A 24,692-nucleotide genomic window follows, 5' to 3' on the forward strand; every position below is an offset into this window, starting at 1 on the left:
CTGCTGAAATACTATGGAAAGTGAAGTTACACTCCAGGGAAACGTCTAGAGATTTCAGCTTTGTCCAAAATGAAGACACAAATCATTTAACTGATATGAAGCATTCAACAGATACTCTGTTGGAACAAGAAAGCATTATATCCAGCCTATGATATGCTATCTTTTAATGGACTCTTGCCCAGAAAATCACTTCCATTGAATCTGCTCACACATGAGCTACAAACCTGCACTAGTCCTACACACCACTAAACCTCTAAGATTACCAAAAGCAAGAAAACATCACCTCCAGCATGCTCAGCAACCAGCCAGGATAACAATCCAACCAAAATATCACTTTCAGTAAGTTTGAAAATACAACATTTATCAATTATAGGATATCTGAGGTGTGTCAAGAGAAAATATACGCATCCTAATGGTACAACAACAGAAAGAGCACAATTACCTAATAAAACAAGCATATCCTTTTGGCAATTAGTAACACCTGTGTCAGCAGCTCAGCATAACAAGGGTGAAGAAGGAAAATGACTCTCTGGGTAGAGAAAATTCCTAATGTCTTAAAATTGGAAATAATAGTCTTTTTACCTTGAACTGCAAAGTATTCTGGAACAGGTTGCCCAAGGAGGCTGCAGATGCCCCATCCCTGAGGGCATTCAAGGCCAGGCTGGATGTGGCTCTGGGCAGCCTGGTCTGGTGGTTGGTGACCCGGCACATGGCAGGGGGGTTGAAAATGATGATTATTGTGGTCCTTTTCAACCCAGGCGATTCTATGATTTTAGCCACGTGCTAAAACGTAAGAGGAAAAAGAAAATTAATCCAGCTGATCAGAAAGAGGAAAGCCTGGAAACAAAAGGGAAGAATAAGGCTTTTTTATTAGCTTCTGAGGATTTGCATAAATAGTTAATATTTATGGAGCTTGTTGCATTTGGAGTGAATCTGAAGGTGCTTAGGCATAATTTGAAGATGCCAAAAATATACATTTTATAGTCAGCACTGACATTTTAATCAAGAGTCAATTCTGAATTAGCACATTTCCAAGGGATGTTTCCTACCTCAACCAGAACATGGCGCACACAGCACGTTCTTGTACCAGAAATGAATGGGAAAAGACTTAGTAAACATATGGTAGGCTGGTTTGGCTCCATGACAAATGAACTGTACGTTATCTGCTAAATGCAAGAATGGAGAAGAAACAGAGAGAAGATGCTCTAGCTGCTGGCTCAAGAATTTAATGGGCAGATGTTACCGGTCAAAGGTGGTAGGTTTTTTTTGTTGTTATTGCTGTTTTTGTTGCTTTTTAGTAGTTATGCAGTTCTGCATGTTATGAATATGAGTTTTAAGCTCCCTAGTGCTTTTAGTATAGTGCTTTTCACCATAATGAAAATTCTCAGCATTAACAGCTTATCCCCCTCCTACTATAGAAGTCTCCACTGTGGTTAACCAGTTCCACAGTGCCCAACAGAACTACCAAATAACTCATTTCCTGGCTAGATGAGATTCCTTTCATTTTCTATAGTCATTTTATGGAGCAACACTAATCTAAAAGATAACTGCTTAAGTCATGACTTGCTTTGATTTAGTGCAATAAAGATAGTTCGGTAACATGGACTGAAAATTTCGGTAACATGGACTGCAAATTTTCCATATCATTGAGGCAATGAGAACCTGCAGCCATTTCTCTTCATTTTTCTTTAAGATAACAATGGCATACTTCAGCTAGGACTGTAATTTAAGGTTCTTTTTATACATCCTAGCAAACAGGCTGAACTGCCCTCTTAAGGTAGCAGTTTCTCACCCTGACAATACTGGGAACTAATTCTTATGTCTTTAAGTTACATGAGAATCTGAAACTTCACCTCTTGGAAGAAAATACTATTTTCCTATCTTTGAGGATATTACCTTAGAGATTACAAAGATTGCAGTCACCGTGATCTTACAGGAATGACAATGATGGTAAAACAAGCTCTGGAAATACTATTCAGCATCATCTAACTCTACACAATGTGTGCACAGCCATGGGCTTAACTGCAGATCAAACGCTGTTAAACATATGAATTTCTCCTAAGGAGTGATTTAAGTCTCTTTACAAATAGACACTGCATTTACACATTTTTACAACCGATCTATTAAGGTATCTTGACAGCTGTAGATTCAAGTATTACAGTCCTGGGCTTGTCTACTTGGAGAGGAACATAGCTCAACTGGATGGAGCTCAAAGAAGAGTCAGAAAAATAATCAGAGACCTAAAAAACACAAGCTACAGAACTGGATTTGATGAACATGAAGAAAAAAAATAAGGCAGGAGAAGGTAGCAATACTCTTCAAATAAAGAACTACCAAAAGAATGAGTCCAAAATGGTGGATCAGAGAAGGAGGAAACTTGAATTACAGCAGAAAACATACAATAGAGTTTTGGAAAGACTTCAAGACTGCCAGCATTAAGGATGGGGAAGTACCTTGAGCTCCTTGGATGTCGCTTCTCTTTCTGAAGGTCAAGATGCACATTCCCCCTACTAACTTACTCAGAAACTCTTTTGTACTTCCACTACTCAAACACCATAGGAACATATTAATGTGACAGATGAAAACAGAGTTAAAAAAATGTAAGTCTTCCATGTCCAGTATGTAACCTGAAAAACCAATTTCTTTTTTGAAAGTAAGCAACTATTTCAAACAAAGTTAGAATAAGCAGCATCCCATAGTTGGAAACCTTTTGAAGATAGCTGAAGGTTGCCATCACTTTATTCAAGAAAAGATTAAATAAGGTGTGAAACGCAAACAAACCTAGTAACTCTCCCAGGTCTATCTCACGTATGCTGACAGTATTCCCCACACACGCATTCTTCTGATAGGCTGAGTTGTTGCTTGCAGTTTATATTCTCTATACATTTGCTTTTGTGTTTTGTGTGTGTACAGTGCTTCAAAAGCACTCGAGTCTTGCACACATGTACCTATGTAATCATATTCCATCTTCAAGTGCAAGCTGAGAAAACAGAAGCATTACGCAAGCAGGCAGAGAAGCAGGTAGAATACAACAGGACATAGAAATGGACTTCAGCCTTTGAAAGGCGTTATTCTTGGTTTATCAGTGCACAACTTGCACAAAAGACTCTCCCTTAGTCAGGTTGTCAGATTACTACCCCACCCACACACAGCACCCTCCCAAAAAGAAGCAATGTCAGCGGGTATTTATGCTGGTTAGGAACTTAATTACGGGCTATTTGCAAGCAGCTGGCACTCAAGGAAGAGGCCTCTTGTAACCTACTATCAACCCATTATTTTGTGTGGCATCTTCTAATTTTGCCTAGTGGTGCAAATTCGAGCTGAAATTTGAACAAATTTAATCAGTTTGCTGAAAAAAAAGTAAAATAATCACACCAGTAAATGCAGAGCAGAAAAAAAGGAGACTCTGACAGTGTCATGGCTTTATATTTCAAGTCTATTTTTTTGTCTGCAGCTACTCAATTTCCCACTTACCCCTCCAGCAAAGGGCATTGCAAGAAACTGATTAAAATAACTCCATAAACTTGTGGCTTGTATCTGGTTTGAATATATATATAACAAAAATCAAACAAGTTGTTATTTTAGCTACTGGATACGGAGGCTGGAGGGCAGCATTCAGAAATCTTATCGTATCACAAAAGCATAACATATCAAGCCAGCTAACTTCTGTATATGATGGCCACCTAATGAATTCAGACCTAGAAAGCTCACATATAAACCTGAAATCAGCTGCCATGAAAAATGAAGTCGTATTTCACTTTAGCATAAATCAAACATACCTGTGGATTTCTGTTGAATTCTTCCTTCATATTCCTACGTTATGACTGTTCCCACATACTTTTTCTTCCCTCATGAGGTGCAAAAAGCAGCTTAGCTGAGCCTAACAACACAGTTTATCTTGCAAAAGGACTGTCTGTCTCTCTACTGGGTAACTTCCATCTTACAAAAACTCTGAGGACAGGTTTGCAACTACATAACATCAACAGCAGGCTGATATGCTGACAAATAGTCAGGCACAGCGGATATAGATGTTTGGTCCCAAGTTCAATAGGGGACTTAACAGTCTGTTAATGTAAGGCCAGATGGCATCTTCTAGACAGCTGCAAATAAGAAGGAGCAGAACAAACTGAAAGCTGTGTTAATGCAGAACTGATTTAAAGTAAGCAATATTGACCAAAAGGTTGGGGAAAACTAATTCAGGTTTGGCTTTTCTGGGCACCAAGGCCATAAAACAGCCTGCAAGGGACACTGAATGACAGAACACATCTGTCACTAAGCATTAAGTGAATATTTACTCCCCTCCCAGAACGCTACATCCCTTTTTACAGAAGAAAAATAATCTCTGCACATTGGCTTTTATGGGCAGGAAATATTATACATACATTCTACACCTAACTACATCAGTCCATAAGGCTCCAGTTTTAGCACCATAAGCAGGCAATATAATAAGTATTATTAATGCTTCTGCCAAACCAAATTCCTGGAGCTTTTATTTACATGAACACTGTAGTTCCAAAAACTCTCTGTGCCTGCTCTCTGACAGAGTGCTGTATTTGGAAATCACGAGTGGGAGTTTAAAATAGGTTCAGCACACAGCTCACACTGTTCCCATCCCTGATATCCATATGGGGTTTGGACAATCTGGAGCTTTCTCTGAAAGGACCCACTCTGTGAATATTGCAAAGTTAAATTCTATATTTGCTGCTATTAGGCTCAGCAAGTTTCAGCACTTTAAGATGTCACTAACTCAATAAACAATGAGGTTTATAAAAGCATCTGATGGCTAAATAGACACGTGCACGATCAAATGTTTGCCACACAAGTAATCAAACAAATTGATGAACATCAAAAAACTGATTATAGAACTATAACTGTTCTATTATTAACTGGCAATCTGCATATCCTCCCCCAATTAATGCTAGAAAGGAGATGTGAGTTAGTGGAAACCTAATTGCTGGCATAACACTTCGTTGATTAGAAGTGCAGTAACAGTCATTGCTTCTACTTCATTTATGCAAGGCCCATAATAATAAGCCAAAGGATGTCAGTCAGTCACTGCTTTCCTGCCAGAAGTTTCTGCCATAGCAATAGCTTCTAGTGTAAATTCACTCCTCTACCCGTGTCACTCAGCTCGGTAATTGCCTTGCCACTCACATAAAGGAAACAATTTCCGGCTCTGATGGGATTTTGTCTGCAATGTGAAACTGCTACTGCAATTGCAGCAGCTAGGTGTTAGATAGGTTACTTTGGCAGATCATAACATGAAACTAATCTCTAAAAAGCAGGTGGAAAGAGAGACTCACAGGCTGGTAGGTGCTAGGAAAACGGTGCTGAGTGATTAACATAACATGCTAGGTGAGGCGGAACTGAGACAGAAAGAATAAAGTGGAACCAAGAGAAGAAAGTTCCTTGGCCATTTTCCTTTCATCAGGAACATCTCTCATTTCAGTATATCTGACAGAAACTCCTATGAAACCACATATGCCAAAGGCTGCTGACCAGCAGGGCCACTAACTCAGGGACAGCAAACAAAAGCAAATATTGTCTGCTTCCCTTCTGCAGCAACAGAAACCAGATTTTATTGATCACCCTCCCTTACTTTCCAGGTGGATTCATACTGAGGTTTTCATGGGCAGGCAGAAGAAAGTCACAGGTTTTAAATTGTCCTGAAAGAGATAAACTAATCAGAAATACAGTTTCTCAGTAGCAAGCTGAGTACGGAGCAAAAGTAATGCTCACTTTCCATTGGTTACAAAAAAGTACATACAGAACAGTGGCACTTGAGTACTCTATCAGTTACCAGGCAGTCCGACCCAAAGGAACACACATTCCAGCAGTGAGCCTGCTGGAACATTTGATAGGGAAATTAAAAACAACACATCCTCTGTTGCTTCCAATGATGCTTTGGGTTCATATTATATCTACCGCTTTAATATTCAATGTTGGTTTCACATGATTTAGTAACAGGACTGGAATTAATTCTCTTCAACATGCTTCCTATTTTTGAGTCAATGTGAAGGCTTTAAATACATTAAGCTTCTCATCTGATCATGACATTATCTATATCAACCATAGCTCATATTTTTACCATATATATCAAATTCCTGGGGAAAAAAAAGCCTACAAATTTTAATCTTTTGCTCAAACAGTTTGACTTCAATTGCACTGTGTTTAACCGCAGTAAGATACTCTAAAAACCACCGTAGCAGTTCAGAGGTAAAAATGCCCGATTGCTTAAAAGCGACACAAAATCTGAGCTTTTGAGTAATTACTGCCCTTATAGCACAAATTGAATGCACTCAAAGCACAGACTCAGGGAAATCCCTTAAGGTCAGCTGAAGGCCCCTGGTTTCTTCTCCTATCCAATCCAAAAGAAAGCATGGTAGCCATTCAGAAAAACCATAAGAACTCAGGATGTACACCTCCAGAAAGCATCCAATGACTCAAAAGGCTTCAGGCTATCAGCTCTTGCTAATTTCAGAACAGCAAAAAGAAATAATGTATAGGCATTTTTCTCCACAAACAACACAGACTTAAATTGAAAGAAGAAAAAAAAAAAAAAAAAAAAAAAAAAAAAAAAAAAGGAATAAAACTATTATGTTCTTGATCTTTAAATATATATGAAAATAATCACTCCTTGGCAGATATCCGGCTTTGGAATGATCACTTCTCATTCTTCGCATATTGTGAAAGGTTAATGCTGACTACACATTAAATAAAAATTGAGATGCAAAAACAGCCCACGCTTCACTTTATTGTGAGCTCACTGGCAGCACCCCATAGTTGATTTGCGTTGTATTTTTGGTATGGTTTGTTTATTTAGCACAGCACTTAAAAGTGAAAAACGAGCAGAAATCAAATAAGCTTGAAACACAACCTGAGCAGAAACATTTTTAAAACATAAAGAACTACTGAAGCAGAATGTAATGTGCAATCACAAGTTTAGGACATGTTTCTCCACACAGTTCCTTACTCCATGTCTTCAGTAACTCTCTTACACTCTACTCTCAACCTCCCTTGATCTTCCTAGTTTTGTATTCTTCTCCTTCCAATGAAAACCCACTTTCCCATTTCCTTGTTTGGAGGAAAAAAGGAAAAAATAAAATAAAATTGCGCTGTTACACAAATAAGTAAGAAGCTACTGCATATTTTAAAAAGGAAATGGCATTTCTAACAGATTACAAAACAGAGTGAAGTTGTGTAACACAATGGAAAGTACAGCAATGACAGTAGAACAGCAAGGTCCCAGGCTGAAGCAAGCACAAACCCACTCAAATACAAGGGCCATGGACACAGAAATACAAGACAGAAGCTGGTTACCTTTAGAAGGCCTCCAGTAGGTGGAGATCTCCAACAAGATAGCCTCACCTCTGCTACCAACCTTCAGATGAGGTCTGGGAAAATGGTAGATCCTGGCTCCAGCCCTTCTGGTTACTCAGAAGCACTGCATGCACCTGAGCTCCCCTGGGTTGGTCCTGCCTTCCCACAAGGTTCTCAATCACTGGTTCAAGCCATTGCTCAACATTTCTGGTACAAGTACATAGATCTCGCCATAGAAGCATGTCTTCCAAGGTACAGGAATTTCTCCAGTAAATGTAATTTTCCCCCCAAAAAGCTTATAAAGAATCACAAAACAACAGCCATGCCCAATAAGCAACCTCTGCATGAGGTTCTGTAAAACCTACCTTATCCTAGAATCATTAAGGTTGGAAAAGAACTCTAAGATCATCAAGTACAACCATCCACCTACCACCAATACCCGCTGCTAAACCACATCCCTAATTACTAGATCTTCACATTGTACGGGAAATGGAAAAGTTGGGTGGAGATGGGAACTTACCTCCATCACTTGATTTCACTCATATCTCTTTGCTGTGTGCTTACCTTTGAAATGCACAAAACAGAGCAAGCTCTACTCAAGCGACTACCACATTTGGAACAAACTCACAACACCTGTGTTCTAATCCTTCATGCTTCTACCTGAGAACACAAACTACAGGGTCAGTCAAAGACAAAAATGAGGGCAGTAAAAAAAACGCAAAACCCAACAAACGCTACCACCTATTGCTTTTTGGAACAAAAAAAAAGACATGAACAAATAAAACCAGCACAGATGACCCCAGGAACTTTACCCCACATCTCCCTAAGTGTTCCAGCTTTGCCTCTTCAGAATCCAGCTAATGTCTCCTCCTTGCTCATTCCTGTTTCTGAGGTCCCTATTTGTTAACCACCTGTGTCTCCAGAGCAGCTTGGTTAATTTGGCTGTGATAGCTATTAGTCGCCAGGCAACACCCTGCACTAGCTTTTACACAGCTCTCTATTTACTCATTTATCCTTTTCTTTAGGAAGATCAGAAAGTCAGCATGCTACAGACATGAACAGAAGGAAGCACCTCAAATAAGAGAACATTTCTCACACTTAATTCATATCACATTTATGAATATTCATAAGAGGAACATAGCCAAGATGGAGAACAGTATTTTGGGGATAAGTAACAAATGCAGCTGCTGATTAACTTTGTGAAGGCACACCCGAAAATTGTCACAGCTTTAATTGATTGCAAGAAAGGGTCTTCCATGCATGTCTAAAGCCTTTCTTAAAGCAATAAATGCCCTGGGATATTTCTACTTGGCAGAATGAACCCTAAAACAACTAATGTTTCAAAATGCCTTCCATGGTCACTGTAAAAGAGTCGTGAAGACAAAAGACATAAGTGTCACACAAGTAGTCTTCAGGGATTAAAAAAAATACACAAACATTTCTAAATACAGTTCAGCTGACCTAACAAGAATGAGAAAAGCTCAGTACTCCAACAGCTTTTCCCATAAAGCAGAGCTGTCATACTTCACATTAAAGATATCTCATTAATGCTTATGTAAACGTGTAGCAGCCATGTCAAGTCTGCAGGACAGCAAGAGACCCTAAGTGAGTACAGAAACAGAGAGGTCTTTGGAGCTTTGTTTGCATTTAGTAGAATTAAGGAACCCTATGAATATTAAGGTTAACGGAATCCCCAGAATGACTGTGCTCAAAAAGCCAGCCCTATGGAGGTAGAATTCTGCTGAGTTGGCCTCTTGACTTTGATAACTGAAAGAAAAAACCTAAGTGATGCCTCAGACAAGAGGTTCTTGTTAGTCACTGTAGGCTTCTTAAATCTTTGGAAGACAACAATATCCAGAAAAATAAGATTCCATAAAGAACCTGTAGAATATCCCATCACAACTAGGTACTCTGAAGACTTGTATTATTGAGATATAAAACACAGGGAAAAAAAGCATCCTCTGATATACAATTCAATTACATACAAGTAGGGGAAGAGATGGTTGACACCGTATAAAGGAATTCAAACATTATCTGATCTTAACAAAAACAGAACCTAGCTTTAGCCACTTGTAAGCTTAGTAAGAAAATATGACTTTCACCCAGCAACCTGAACAGGATTTCAAAGAGTATTTGCATACTCCCTAATCTCTAACTCTTAAGTCTATATTGGCAGTGCTGTATGTGTTGATTTAAAGGGCTGCGTGACTATTAGCAGCTGTGCCTGATTATGTGTCAATTAATACTGGAGCTCCCACAGGGTTAATATGGATGTTTTCCTTCTTCTACTGTTCATTTTTATCTGACTTTGGAAAAAAAAATCAATGAATTACCCTACGCATGTTCTCACAGTGTTAATACAGTCATTTATTATGGTTATTAAGCTGCTATAAATCCCAGAGAACTTTGACAGATCTTACCATTCTAGACAGGGGATTTTTAAGAAACATTTAGGAAACCATTTGTAGGAACTGAATGTCCCATCTCCAAACTACACACCCTCAGAAGCATCAGGCTTACCAATTCTGTCTCATTCACCAAAGTGCTACCCAGAATACCTACCTGTCTCTCTGGTTTCTGGTAACAATGCCTGTCCTGGTGAACACTGATAATCACAGAAGAATATAAATAAACAAATTGAGAACCAAATCTAGAGACCAGAGGGAGGCTTTTAAATGTGGATCAACTTGGGAGGCCTGGAACCATCTGTAGGCCCAACAAGGTGACTGTGGTTAGGTATCCGCCAATGAACGTGGTTGTCCTGCATGGGATTCTGACAGGGAAATTTGCAACTATTACTCCTAAATACACTTCTCAGATACCAAGCAATTAATTGGTTCTTTATTACTTTATTTCACAGCCTCTCTGATTCCTTAAGTTGAGCTTTGTCACAGAAGCTGCATCCCTTGGTGGGGCTGGAAACCCATGCTCTGTCATGTTAGTGCTCCTGTCTATGCACAGACAAAACAAAACCCTTTGGCTGTGATTTTCAAAGGCTACTAAAAAGTTATCATGAGTTGTCTTCGATCAGTCTGCTGTATTTGAAAACTCTCCTTCTTGGCCTTAATATATTTTCTGTAAATAGTGTATAAATGTTCTGGGAATTAATGTTCTCCTTCTCATAGTGACGGCATGACACAAAAAGAAACATCACCTAAAATAACCATCAATTTAAAATTGTAAACAATTTATTCTCAGCCAGCTGGCTTGTGATATGAATGTTTACCTCTGAAAGCATAGCTTTCTCCATTTCCTTTGTGAGTTTGGGCAATTTTAATGGTCTATCTTTGCAATGCTCTTTCACCTGGGAGCAAGATGTGGCTGAGCCTAGTAAGACAGGAATGAAGATAGGGCTTCTTTTTTCACACAGTGGAATTGTTTATGTGGACAACAAAAAATCACCTGAGTCAAATTTTTGATCCTGTTGCTGTCATCAGAAATTTGATTTGGGCAGAGCAGCTTTTTCTCTTTGGGTCAAGTAAATCCATCCATCTCTCACTATCTCCTGATACCTGCAAAAAGACAGTGTACAGGATATACACATCAGGATGTAATACATAGTCTGTGGGAGGGTATCCAGATAAGTCTATTTTGAAACATTTCCAGCATTGTTTGAATATTCTTGTTTGCTACAGTGTTTGAGATGCTACATACATCATTAAACTAACATAGGAGTAACATACAGAATAGATTAGTCAAAGACAGAATGGGAGAAATAAATTTCAGATATAACCTTTTCTGATTGTTTTTTTCCCCATTTTCATCAAGAACTCAAGGCTTTTGGTTGCCAGCAAATTGCAGGAGGAAAATGAAAATATCTTATGTCAAACACATTTAGACATTTGGTAAGAAAACAGTTAGGTTTTGGTATTTGGTGTTTCCTACTAACACGGAGCTCCCTTGCAACTCTTGAGCTTATTTTATTATCTCCAGAAGATCAGCCATATTGTGTGCCAGCACATGTGCAGAATGTGCTTTCTGTTAATCCCTTGGTTATTAAGCCATGCTCCAGCTACCAAGCTATGGTTCAGGTTCCGAGCAGAAAAACACAAGGGCTGAACTTAATACAGACATAATATATTTGTTTCCATTTCTGACACACCACTGGCCAGCTGTTTCCAAATGTGATATTAGTCAATAAAGTGTAGAAAATGCTCTGACTACACAATTAAAAAATGGTAACCCCTTATTCTACAAATGAATATATTAGTGTTGTTAATAATCACTTGCTATTAATGCAAAGCTGTGCTGTCATCTGCAACAGAACAATAGCTGATGGGAGTTATACATGGCCATTACATTACCAGGATGCCTGAAGCCTTATGCTGACAGTAGGTAAAGCAAGCACCAAATTTAATGCATTTAACTGAGTTAAAATATATATGTATATATCATACCTTTAATTTAATATATGCATGTTCTTCACTGTGAACAGTCTGGGCTTCAGGGCACCAGACAGTTTTTTCAGGATTATTCTTATGGATGATAGCACTTTATGGTCTCCAAAATAGGCTTATTCATTCTATTGCTTTCTGCTAACAGGATTTCTGGAAGATGCCCCATCAAGTGTTTTTCTGCGAGGGTGTCCCTGAACCATGAAAACTGTAAACTGATGTGAGAATGTTTTCAGGATCACAAAGCAAATATGAAAAGAATACACTGTGTTCTGATACAGTCCCTTGATGAAAGAAAACATTTTTTCAGGCATGAATGAATGACTGGGAGCTGAGGGGGGAAAAAAAAAAAGACCCACTCAGAATTATTAACCTGATTTTCAGCTTGATTTCCAACACAAAGTGAAAATAAATAGTCATCATCTCATAAATCCATGAACTCAGCTATCTAAGTAAGGCAACATACGCTTGTACTAGCTGAAAATTATGCCAGTTGTATTTATCTAAACCCGTAGCCTACCAGAAATCTGTTCCACGTTACTGAGCAAGAACGCCCTGATGTGCTATGGGCATCCAAGCGTTCCAGTTAGATCATTCCCAGCAATTAGCAAACAGAGCTTTGGACAGAACAGACCAAATACTAATTTAGAAACTTAAGATTCCAATGGCCTTTCCCTCCCACCCCCCCAACCTCTTTAAACAGAATTTCACTTTCATTTCTAAAACACAGAATTACTTTGTTTCGGGTTAAAGCCCTGATGATATACATATATATTTTTAAATTTGTCATGTTTTAGAGTGGATTTATCCTCAAATACAATCATCTTACACGCTAAAAGTAGAACAAGTTTCAGATATTTACATTTCATGAAGGATATGTGACTAGAGGAGAAACCACTGTCCTTATTATGGTGTCCATACTGCCATACTGGTGTGAGAGGGGTTGTTCAGTCAGCGCTTCCTAATCTGTTGATGAAATATCCCACATATGAAAATGATATACCCAAAGACATGGTTAAGCTCTGCATTCGGGAAATCCAGGAAGATTTCATAGAGTGTTTTAGTGCTACAAACACCCAGGGAAAGCAGAAGAGAGGGAACAGCGGTGATTGCTCACAAGTTTGTCACTCCAAATATCTCAGTAACAGAAGGTGCTGTTACGTGGAATTTCTTAGTTACGTAGTACTAAGAAAGTCCACAGCACACCCAAATGGTGGAATCTGCTGTGCTGATGGATTAAAGCATGACCAAATTGGTCAGCAAAGGCTGTGGAGAGGATGGGGCGACCCAAGGTAGGATAATAGAAGGCATCTCATGCCAGGCCAGCAGCTCTGTGGTGAGGTCTCCTCACCCCTTCCAACATGGTATCTCCCCTTCCCTCTCTTCAACTGTCCCTGCTCCAACACCTGTCAGCTCAGTGGGCAGGAGCAATCCACCTCAGGCAGCACAGGCTGGTGATGGCCATTGCAAGGGCCCTTCCCTGCAGAGACGCAGCTCAGTGCTAAGCAGGCTGCAACTCCACAGCATCACCCCCAGCCTTCACCCTAATCTCCTCTGAATTGCTCTTCATTGTTATGCTGGTCCTGAACTGGGGATTTGCAATGCTTGGCCACTGCAAGTGCCAAGTCCTAGATTATTTTCATTTTTATTTAAATTCCACCTCAATATTTCATTTCTATCTTTCCTGATGTCTTGGTGCCTATTACTCTTTTATTAGCTTTCTCACTCTGCTTTTGAGCCATCCCCAGCAGCGTGCTAAGCACTCCAAAATGAATTTACCTTCTCCCACTGTAGTATTGCTGTTACCGGCAACAGCCTCATCATTTACTCTGCACTAAAACACAGGAAAGGTTCAGCCCTTGGGTAAGCTTTCTGGCTCCTCACTCTAATAACTAGTGCCACTAACACAATAAAATTTTATATCATTTTTATTGGATCCCTCCTAGAGACTTATCGGAGGAGCACTGCTTTGCAGAGCAGATGTGTGAAGCTACAGACAGAATCGCATCTGTTGCCTTTTGCCACAAATTGTTCCATGTTGTCCCCTGCTGACAACGAAATTTAACATACTGTCACTGCTCATCGCATTTGTAATAAAATCACTGTTGAACATAAGCACATTATGCCATTATGCCCTTCTACCTTTTTTATTATTATTATTATTTAAAATAATAAACTGACCTTATTTCCTCTACAAATCCCTCCTTATTGTCCAGAATAGATTCACCTTCTGGCCCTGTCATTCCTTGGAGCTGGTCCAGCTCCAAAAGCTTGATACTGCTTTTCACAGCAGTCCTGAGATTGAAAGAAAACCAGTACATGTGAGGTGGGGAAATGTCAGTAAGAATCTGCCACTTCCTACTAAATCAAGAGATATTTGGCACTGCATTTCTTGATTGTTAAATGTTGCTTACTGGCAAAGATAAATAAACTGTAGTCCAGATCCAGATAAAGAATGAAAAAAGAAAAGCTGTGCTTCCCCATTGCAGAAAGTCACCAGCAGCCTTTAATATCCAAGCCGAGGCAATGTCTTGCTTTTGCTGCAGCCTTGTATGCTCTGCATATGGCCTGGGTCACTGCAGCCACTCTAGTCTTTAGGCTGCTGGATAAACCAGCTGCTACTTGCTGATTTACACAGAAAATAAAGGAGTCCAAGACCACACTGTCAGGCAACGACACTTATTTTGCTCATTTTTCCAAGCTGAGGGAAACTGAATGCCTGCAACATGTGGAGGTGTTTTGGTGCTGTGCTGGCACTGGCTTCCTCCAACTGCATCCAGCTTCAAGATGGCTTGGGGCTGTGGCTGTACATTGCTCTAAACAAAACCATCACCTTCTGCCATCCTCATGGCGAGGCACTGATGAACCACTGAAATATACGGGTATGGTGCCAAGCTGGGAACACAGCCGACACACACAGCACCAAGGGGAAGCCAATGGGATTATGAGTGAAAATCACATCTGCAATAAAAGTGACAAGGGCGGTCACAAGCCTTTTAAGGGGCTCTATCTTATTTGCATTTTCTTATGCTGCTCAGAAAACTTAATGAAGTTTAGCTTCTGACATTAAGATAAACCAGCTCTGGGATAGTGCTGTCAGCTGTGCTAATTAAAAGTCAGCCTCTGAGTGCTTAAAGCCTGTCTATGCTTGAAAATACAGTTCGAGGTAGTGCATAAATTCAAAATGTAGTTGTTATTCCAACTAAATCTTGAAATCAATGTATTTTGTTTGGGATAACACTGCCTTTAAGCTTGAATCAAATGGAAACAGGATAGTTACTTCTTTCTTTTCACAGCATAAGAAACAATTGAGAGGTGCCCACTGGAAAGCATTCCCATGCACTGACAAACCTTCACGTGGCTGCAGGACAGCAGCCCTCCATTCTGTATGCTTCCTTTTACACACTGCTTTGCCAGCTGAACTGGAGCTGTAAGTAACATCTGAATCATTTCTTCAAACAAAGCGCTAAACTAAATTGATACAGATTACAGTGATTAAATTTTAAGGACCTGCAAAGCTGCTGTTAGAGTATTGGGCCTGAATTAGAAATCTTAAAGCTGTAATAAAATACTTCTAAGAAATATGAAGTACTTTTTAAATATTTCATGAACAAGCAAGTTAAGAATAGAGCTAGATGTCTGAACATGTGGGATCATCATTATGTGCATTGTAGGAATACAATTACCAACTAGTTTAAGAAATAGCTAGAAAATTAGCACTAGGGAATACAGCAAATTCCTGTTACCATCAAATGTGTTTTTGAAATTAAATTCTAAGAACTCTCACAATATCCATATCCTTTAGAAACATCAGAATACCTGAAAAGCACAAAACAAAGCTCTCTGTCTTCCTTCCTTTCATGTGCTGCTCTCCCCACTGCAGGTTTCAGGCAATGCTTTCCTGATGCTAGAACAGAAAAGCAGCTACAAACCATCAGTATTAGGGAAATATGTCTAAGGAAGGGTGAGAAAAGACACGTCAGAGCAACATAACATGCATAACTTGGCTCTCATTGTTAAATTTGAATGACAGGCATAGGCAGAAAGATGCTGTTTGAAAAGGAAGGCTGTTCCCACTCAAAAGAATGAAAGTGGGGAAAAATAATAGACTTTTTGGGTGCTTATCTCCAGTTCGCATTGTTGGAGTCTCATGGAGTGTAACTTTGGGTTGGCTCATTGGTTTCTGGCTTCTCCAGCTAGGAAAGCCAGTGAGTTTAGGAGTCCTGTTTTCAGAACCTTAAATGTGGAATTATTACTTGTGTGAAGGAAGGCAGAATGGCACTTCTCTCATCCATTCTCAGCACAAATTTTGGAGAAAGTTGAGGGAAAATGACAAATGGAGAATCACAACTAGAAAAAAAAAATACTCTTCATATGAAAATAAACAGTTTGAGAGTCCTTGCAAGTGTGTCTGACTGTACCTGTGTAATGTGGAAAAGAACAACACCAAACACAAAAGCCAAATAGCATTTTTGCTCTTATACAAGGTAGAGAAAAATAGGATTGCGGTGCAGATGGGAATAGACTACTCTCTAAAAATTGCAGTCGTATTTCCTAATTGGCTGCCTCCTATTTCTGGAGGAAGTTCCCCAGCATTTCTTCTTAGAGGTCTGCAGTGGGTTCCCACCGAGCAGTCAGCTGATGGTTCAAACACTGCCAACTGCCTGCTACACAAATGGAAACCTCTGTTTCTGCTCTATTCTGGAGGGGATGCTGGTAACACAGAGCTACCCTCCATTCCTTGTGGAGGAAATATAAAAGGAAACATGCAGGAAATATGCAACATTAATAAATAAAATGCAGCTACAAAATTGTTTAGTAGGAGGAGGAATGCTACATACTATTACACAAAGGCAAATAGCCAACAGGACTCCCACACACACGTAAGTATTTATATGAAAACATATATACACAGGACAGGACCACACGATTGCTTTCCAGCCTGCCCTGAAGGAAAATACAGCATGAAATTAGTAGTGGCCATCCAGCTGGGATGAGGTGTTCCTCCTGCTGGTATCCAACCGCTTGCTTGAAATTGAACCACTTGGCAGTGGCGACGCGCCACTGCTGGAAACCACAACCAAGTCAAAGCAAATAAACAATCTCAAAATTAGCTTTAAAGCAGAGGGGAAAAAAAAAATCAAATGTCATCTGAAAGCCTACTAAAACTGGCTGGTGTCTACAAGAGTGCATGGTAGTTCAGCGATTCTCTGCTGAACTTCAGAAACTGAGAGAAACAGAGAAACAGTCTTAGATGAAGCAATAAATAATGGACACTTTCAACACATAATTTGCATTTGAATTAACTAGGCCGGCTAAATTAATTCATCCATTATGAAAGAGGAATTTTACTGTCTGTATTTTCAGGCTCCCTACTGTGCTAAGTTAAATGGGCACTGAAGCAGAGACCACTGGCTTTGTAGAAGTTGCCAGTAAATTAGTCACCTCCTAGCTATTATCTAGTTTTACTCTCATGCTTTGGAAACTTAACACTGATGATAAGAATTGTTACAGGGCCTTGTCTTCTCTCCACTGTTTGCACTAGTGATGATGTACAGCCTCAATTTTTCTTTTATGTGATACGGGGGAATGGGAGAATTCAGCCAAAGGTTTTGTCTGAAACATTTTTCCAGGGCTCCATCCCCAAAAGGATTTAATCACATAAGATAAGTTTATTTTGTATTAAATATCAATTTAAAAGACTGGGAAGGTTGAGAGGGTGATTCCTTTGCTATATTATTTGAATTGCTCCCTTGAGACAATTTCAAGCAATCTTAAAATAGACGGTTGGCACAGTATATGATAATAAGTTATTAATTACATAGCCTGTAGCATCAAGAGCTGCCTGGAGGAAGACAAACTTTCCTGGAGACTTACAGAGTAGTGTATATGTTCTGTTGCTCTTAAAGCACAGACATCTTGTTTTCAACTGCAAACAAGTTATGTTTTCAAGAATTGTACCATCATGTTTTTTTCTTTCTTGAAATTGGAACAAATCTTCAGTCACATTTAACAGAGATCTTACAGCTTAAGCCTGGAGATTTTAGCCAGGTAATCTGTTTGTTTTGCAATATTGGTGTGTACATTTATTATTCGGATGGTATATTATGTAGGGAGTATAACTAAGACAACACGCAAGACAGGTCACTTAAGTACCAATCCCTTGCACTCTATGTAGCCTTTTGACACAATTAGGGTTGGAAAAGCACTTCTGGATTTACTGGAACAGATTAGGAACAGATTCAATGTGAGGAAGATCCCTCTTCAGATGAGCTCAGAGAGGATTAGGGAGCACCCCACTGCATTTCTCCATGTCACCACAAATTCTAACTTCTACATGAGATGCAAACTCATCTCATGCAACAAGGCTCCAGCACTTCTCTCTCTCCAGCCTTTTCCACATGAAAGTCCATCACTTTCCCCTCTCAGAGCAACTGAAAAATGCCACAAACAATTGAAAAAAGGGAAATGAAATACTACTATTTCCCCTTTGCAAACAAACAGTGGCAAAGGAGGAAACCTGTTCCACAATTCTAGCCATGTTAGGTATCACATCCCTCTACCCATGCTGCTTAAGGGAAGACACACTGCAACAAATATAACGTTGGCAGCTGGCTTCCTAAGGGACAAGCCATGCTATGGACTGAAGGCTGAGATTGGAACAGTGCTTCAATGAGAGCATGGCTCACCAGCAAACCTTTTTAGCTGACTGACACTCTTCTCTGGTGTCTGGAGAAAACTCTTCCTGGAAGAGTACAGGAATAAGCAAGTGATGGACAGCTGTCTGGCAGCACACACATTTACCTGCAAAGCTTTCAACACTTTCTCAGGAGTCACACAGAGGCTTATACCAGGTATCTCAGTTCCTGAGCTTCCACTGCCCTTCTTCCCCAACCACTGATTTCTCCCAGGCAGAAGCACACCTTGTTGCAGCAGAAAACCACACTTAGCCATAAAATCCAAAGGGGTTGCCTCCTCCCCTTCATTCTTGTGACACTGAGAAGGCAGCACCAGGCTCTGTGACAGCCTGCCCTGCTCTGTCACTTCAATACCAAGCAGGATATTAAGTATATTTTATTTATCATTAAATATCAAAACCAAGATGTGTTGTTTCATCCTTCATAATCTAAATCTATTTACAGAAAACAAAACAGCACAAAAATAACCCTAACAGTTTCTTCCCTTGATTTTAATTCCAGAGGGGATTAAAATACATCCATCTCCAGAGTGAACTTTAACACTGTAACAGGCCTGGGCTTAAAATACTGATTTTCTTATTAGTAGAAGGTTACAGCAGAAAGCATTCATGTCACAAGGAGCAAGGCTGGATTGACACTGCCCATAACAACTAATGCCCCGGAGCTTTACAGAACTTTTTCTAAGTGTGCACTAGATGAAGAGCACAGAAATTACCTGGCTAAATATAATTAATCTACCTCAAGTGACTGACAAATGATTTACTCTTGGAATAGCCGTCTTTAAACTGATTGTGAACTCTGACTGCACTTGGGTAGAGAACAGCTGGAGTGGATTGCTGTTGAAGGGCGTGATGCCTTTCCAGCCAGAGCCTGCTGGTGATGAAAAGGAAGCTCAGCCACCATAGCTAAAGATCTACAGATTAATATTTATTTATTTTCTGTGAGATGACACAAATCAAAAAGTGCTTTCAGGAAGTGAGTGGAAGTACTAGGCAATTCAGCAGCAATGGTAAGGAAGAATAAAACTATCCCACAAATCCTGAGGACAGGCATTCTCCAAGATTGATGAAACCACTTGCATCGTCAAAGATTCAATAGCTAATATGTATTAAATATTATTTATGCATTCCTTTAGCCTTTAAATTGAGGGGAAAACGATGCATTTAATATGCTAGTGTGGATAAGGCAGCTTGCTTCCCTATCAGAGACATTTCACTTTGAACAGAAAATTCTGTATCTCTGAAAAGGTCATTTATTTGGGATGAGTGACAGGTGCCATAAACTTACTCGATGTCATTTGCATGTCAGTTCAGCTCAACTGAACACAAAGCAAATCAATTCAGCCCAGTCAAGTGTAATTACCTGCTGGAGCAGGATACATCGTTCTGCATTAATTATTATTAACAATGCCACAGGAGCACTAAGTTCAATGGCACATTTGAGGTCAGAGCTCTTCCTTTCGAAATGCTTACTTCTCCGGGAGTTTACAACGTGATCATTATGATAATAATAATAATTTTATTATTTGCACTGTGATAGCAATTATGTTCCAATTATGAATGCAAGTTACTAGGTCTGGTGCTAGATAAGCAGGACCAAATTCCAGTTGGAAAGGAAAACAAAAGTCTCAAGAAGATGGGTTTCCAAGAGCTGCAACCTCATGTGTGCTCCTTGAATCTGAGGATATTTGCTCCTGTTTCTTTCCATTGCTTTGAAAATGGCAAATCCCCAGAGCTAGGTCATTGATTTCAAAGGCAAATTTTGCCAGATCACTTTAGAACCCAGGAAAGTTTAATCCCTTCATGTCAAACCTCTGATATATTTTTCAGTTTCTAAACATCAGTTGCTTTAATGGGGGGGAACAGGTGCAGATTGAATCCAGCTGGGGAGCAAAACTCACCTACCCTTGGAAGAACACTGAATGTGGTGGGGTTCTTTTTTGTAGAAATTTAGATATAATTCCCAACAAACTGATGTGCTATGCTAGATGTTAATGTTTTTTACATCTGGCTTTTCCCTCTCTCCCACTTCTTAGAATCATATGGCTTGTGGAGAACTATAACACATATTTTAACCCAGATGCTTTTTAGTCTGCTTGATAAAATGTGAATGACAAATGCTTGGTCAACTGCACTTCAACAGAGGTAAATATATGTTGTTCATAGAACACAGAGAAAAAGACTAAGAATTGACAGCAGCCAGCCAAAACACATTAGGTCAGCATTTAGCATGTATACAATAACCAAAAACCAAGTCAGGAAGGTTGGAAGTTACTGATCCTTACAGTAATATTGAGAACAATCCTGTGCAGTTAAAGTGCCTACCAGCCTGCAGAACTGCTGCATGGTTGCATTGCAGTAGTGCTGTCACTTGCATTCTTTGAATGTAACTGCAGAAGTTTGGCTTTATAAAATTAAAAATAAACTATGGTCTATTAAAAACCAATTAAAGATAAGTCACAAGACTAAAAGCTTGATGCACCACAACTACCAAACTAAGAAGGCTGATCTCATTGGGCTCATTGCTAAACCACCCCATGCACTGGACTGCAATTTCCCTAACAACTTTCCAGAGCATTAGAAATCACGATTCTCAGAAGTTCTCTAGTGTAACTTGCTGTGTGTTATTCAGTATAAGATGTGCTTCAAGAACAAAGAACTGATTCTGTATAATGCAGAGCACAATTTGTCTTGTTTTGTAAGACTGCTGCCGAAGTCCTGGCTCTCAAGGTAGCATAGTCAAAATCAATTCTCACTTCCATTCATCATGCCTTGGGGAAGAATGGGTGCAGTCTGTGTCACATCCGTAAGAGCTACTTCTATTATACTCCAGTCCCCCCAAACAAGTATAATTCAATTGATTTTCTCTATACCTCTGAGGTTACAAGGAACAAAGCTAGGCAAAATGGAGGAGAACACCTCTCTTCTCACAGGGTTTGGAAAACACTAGGAAAGAGTGAAACAGGACTTTTAATAGAGGATGCTCTCAGGCATGTGCGCCCAGAGGCTGGAGACTGCAGAGATGTGTCTTCCTAAGTCTCTGGTAACAGTAACAGCATAGGAAAGTGCTTTAACAATTTAAAAACACAGTGCTTACATATATTTATTTTTTAATCATTTAGTTAAGACAATGCCTAGTGGTCACAGGTTACAATACAGGAGATTTTATAGTCTCCTTCTCTGGAGGTATTCAAGACCTGTCTGGGCGCCAACCTTTGCAACCTGGTGTAGGGAACCTGCTTTGGTGGGGGGGGGGGTGAACTCGATGATCTCTGGAGGTCCCTTCCAACCCCTATGATTCTGTGATAGGAGTATCATTAACATTAGACTAACGAAATCCAGGAATTGTATCCAGTTTCCTTACTTTCATTCCTGGCCTCGGGGCAGGACGAAGAGAAAATCAAAATGAAAATCAAATAAATAAAAACAAACAAACGCAACAACCCAAACCACAAAAGTTGCCACACTAAAAAATAAAAGCCCTTTTTTCATGCTTTCCATGTGAAACTGACATCTACAAGTACCAGTTCCTTATCTTGCTCTGTTAGATGCTCTTCAACTACAAACAGCCCTTGCTTGGCTTAGGATCCATCTACTTTTTGTTTGTTTGTCTTGAAACAATGAACAATTTCTTTCTTTAATATATCTTTGCCATTGCAATCTAATGGATTCACCAGAAAATTTCAAGCTATGGGAAAACATCACTTTCAGTTATTTTTGTTTCTTCATCAAGAGAACATAAATGAAAAATTCCACTTTCAAGCTTTTTTTTTTTCATGCTTTGAAAGGAAACATCTTAAATTTAATACTACTATTCTTTGGGGAGAAACAAAGAAAGAATCAAAACAAGCACATCTTGCTCTACTGAATCATTTTGTTCCACTGCTTAAATCTCAGCATTTTATTGCATATGGGACAAAGCCTCATTACTCTCCTTATTTTTAAGAAGAGAGCTTTTCAACAGAATATGAATAGTTCCACATAGATCTAACTGACAGTATGTATCTGCACCGCATACTTTTTCAGTCACAGTATAAGAATGAAAAAGTAAGAGTTGTTTCCTTTTTCATCAGTACAGGATGCCATAATATTCCCTAAAACAGTGTAATTCATTTGTATCTCTCTTGCCTTTCCTTTGTGAAAGCAGCACCCTCCATGCTCCCAAATTAAACTGGACCTTCTGCTTTCCTGGTCTGGCATCAAAGAGATCACAGGTGGTCCTGGCAGGGTTGGCCCTCTCCTGCTGAGGAAGGGGTCCTAACAAAGCACCAAACACCAGGTAGGAAGGAGGCATTATTACAGGGATCTCTGCCTGCAGATTTCCCAAAACCACTGCACTCTTCATACAAATAACAGACAAGGAGACAAGGGCTGAGTTCACAATTACCTATTTTACATGAAGTCGTAATTAGCAGCAATGTATGTACTTCACTTTAAAATAGCTATGAATAGACAGAGGAATTGCCAGGGACTGCCATCTGCTCTCTATGCCATAATTAACTGCCTGATTACAAAATACATATATATTTATCTAATTAGCTTTAATAGTGCTGCATTTGCTGGTGCTGCACCAAAAATAAGGTGAAGAAGCAAGTCCTGCTGCTTTGCAGGAGAGGCTGGAGCTGTGCATAGCTCTCGTGAGGATTCATGTTCCAGAGTTCAGCAGCAGCATCATCAGGTCATGATAAGGGTGCAGTTGGGCACCCCAAACAGGGCAGTGCAACTTAAGACAGTTCACATTATCTGTATTTGATCCCATAGAATTATACTGTCAACAGAATCACTTTCCACAGAGACTGGGATATTTATCTATTTTATTTTTTATAAAAATCTCTGAATATATATGTATATTTTTTTCCCCAGTTCTCTCTGGAGCATAACCAGTGCTGCATTTGCTATTAATTTAAGGCTGATTAGCCTTAATGTTTTGCCACAGGACAGGTTTTGTCATTAATTCCACATTTTGAGTTGCAACTCATTTAATTCCTGCAAAACAAACACATTCAGGACCCCATTTTAAAAGTATTTCAGATGCCAAAGGGTACATTTGATAGTGATTTCCAGGGAAGGCAGGAATCCAAATGCATCAAAATCCAGTTTTTCAGCCTCACCCCACTTAACCATTCACTGAGTTTCCAAGGGTTAGCAGAGCTGAACTTCTGTTTTAGCTCAGATAACTCCAATTACAGTAAGCACGGGACATGACTTTGCACAGGAAGTCTCAGCCAAAGGAGTAGAGAAGCTGGTCAGTATCCTCACCAGATTTTGCAGACTCACACCCAATCTGTCAGATTTTCTCCTGTGTACAAACAGCATCTATTATTTACATATCCTCCATGGTTTGCATTGAAGTTCATCCACAAAGTCTGAGAAGTTGACACACAGCCTCTAAGATTCACTGCTGGAGCTCTGAGTCTCCCTGTGCTCATCTCAAACCCTGGCAGCAGGAGTTTATTCCCACAGGGGAATACCCACAGCTTGTAGGAGGCAAAGGGCCTGACTGCTGGCTGATTGAGTGCCCTACCATGACCAAGGACTCCAATGCAGACCCTGGGCAGTGCTGCCCATGTCCCTGCACCAGGAGGTGTGACTCAGTTTATGGGGGGATGTTAAGACAGAAGAATCACCTCCCCTGGCTCCTTCTCACTTCCCACCCCTCCCTGAAATGCAGCGTGGATGTACAGTGGAGGCATAAGAGGGATGTCCAAACCCTTAATTATCTAATAGCAGTGAACTACTTTCCCAGTACTAGTTTACTTTCCCAGGTGAAGATTTTGCCAAATCTACCATCAAAGCCCAGTAAATGAAGTGAAACAGACACTTTCTCACTTGGTATTTGCAGTGGTGCCAAATGACAATGGTGACACTGATGTGACTATCACCCAGCACAGAAACTACATTGACTTGGTGACACATGTGCTTGTCTCCATTCTCCAGCTTGCCCCCATTGACCACTAGCTGTAGGCACCATTTGTCAGACTCATGAGGAATCCCTTCATAATGATTTCATGATTTTATTTCAGCAGATGGGTTGAAATCCCCTGACCCCCAGAGCCTGCATAGCAGCATCTTTGCATGCTGCTGGACATGCAAGAATCCTCAGTTTCCTTGCTCTTTTGGGAAGCCAAAGGCTCCTTGCAAGTGCAATGAACTGTCACTGCTCAGGTACAGAATTTATGTGCTGTACAGAGCTGGCTATATTGCCAATACCATACAGAGGGAGATGGAGATTGCAGAGTTTTTTTTCCTGAGGAGAGAAAAGTAAGAGAAGAGGAAGGTAA

The 24,692-nt window shown here is 39.8% G+C and overlaps 1 protein-coding gene across 3 annotated transcripts in view; it reads right to left on the bottom strand.

Moving 5' to 3' along the window:
• SPTLC3 (serine palmitoyltransferase long chain base subunit 3) overlaps positions 1–24,692 on the bottom strand; it is a 189,743-nt gene that overhangs the window by 134,785 nt on the left and 30,266 nt on the right. For 2 of the 3 annotated variants that reach the window (XM_015857154.2, XM_015857148.2), the window contains exon 3: positions 10,723–10,832. The gene's annotated coding sequence lies outside the window, so the exon portion shown is untranslated. Of the gene's footprint in view, positions 1–10,722; positions 10,833–13,895; positions 14,230–24,692 lie in introns of those variants that run through there. The other variant, XM_015857153.2, reaches the window with a different exon arrangement.

Source organism: Coturnix japonica, chromosome 3 (genome assembly GCF_001577835.2).
Source record: "Coturnix japonica isolate 7356 chromosome 3, Coturnix japonica 2.1, whole genome shotgun sequence".
Taxonomy (NCBI): domain Eukaryota; kingdom Metazoa; phylum Chordata; class Aves; order Galliformes; family Phasianidae; genus Coturnix; species Coturnix japonica.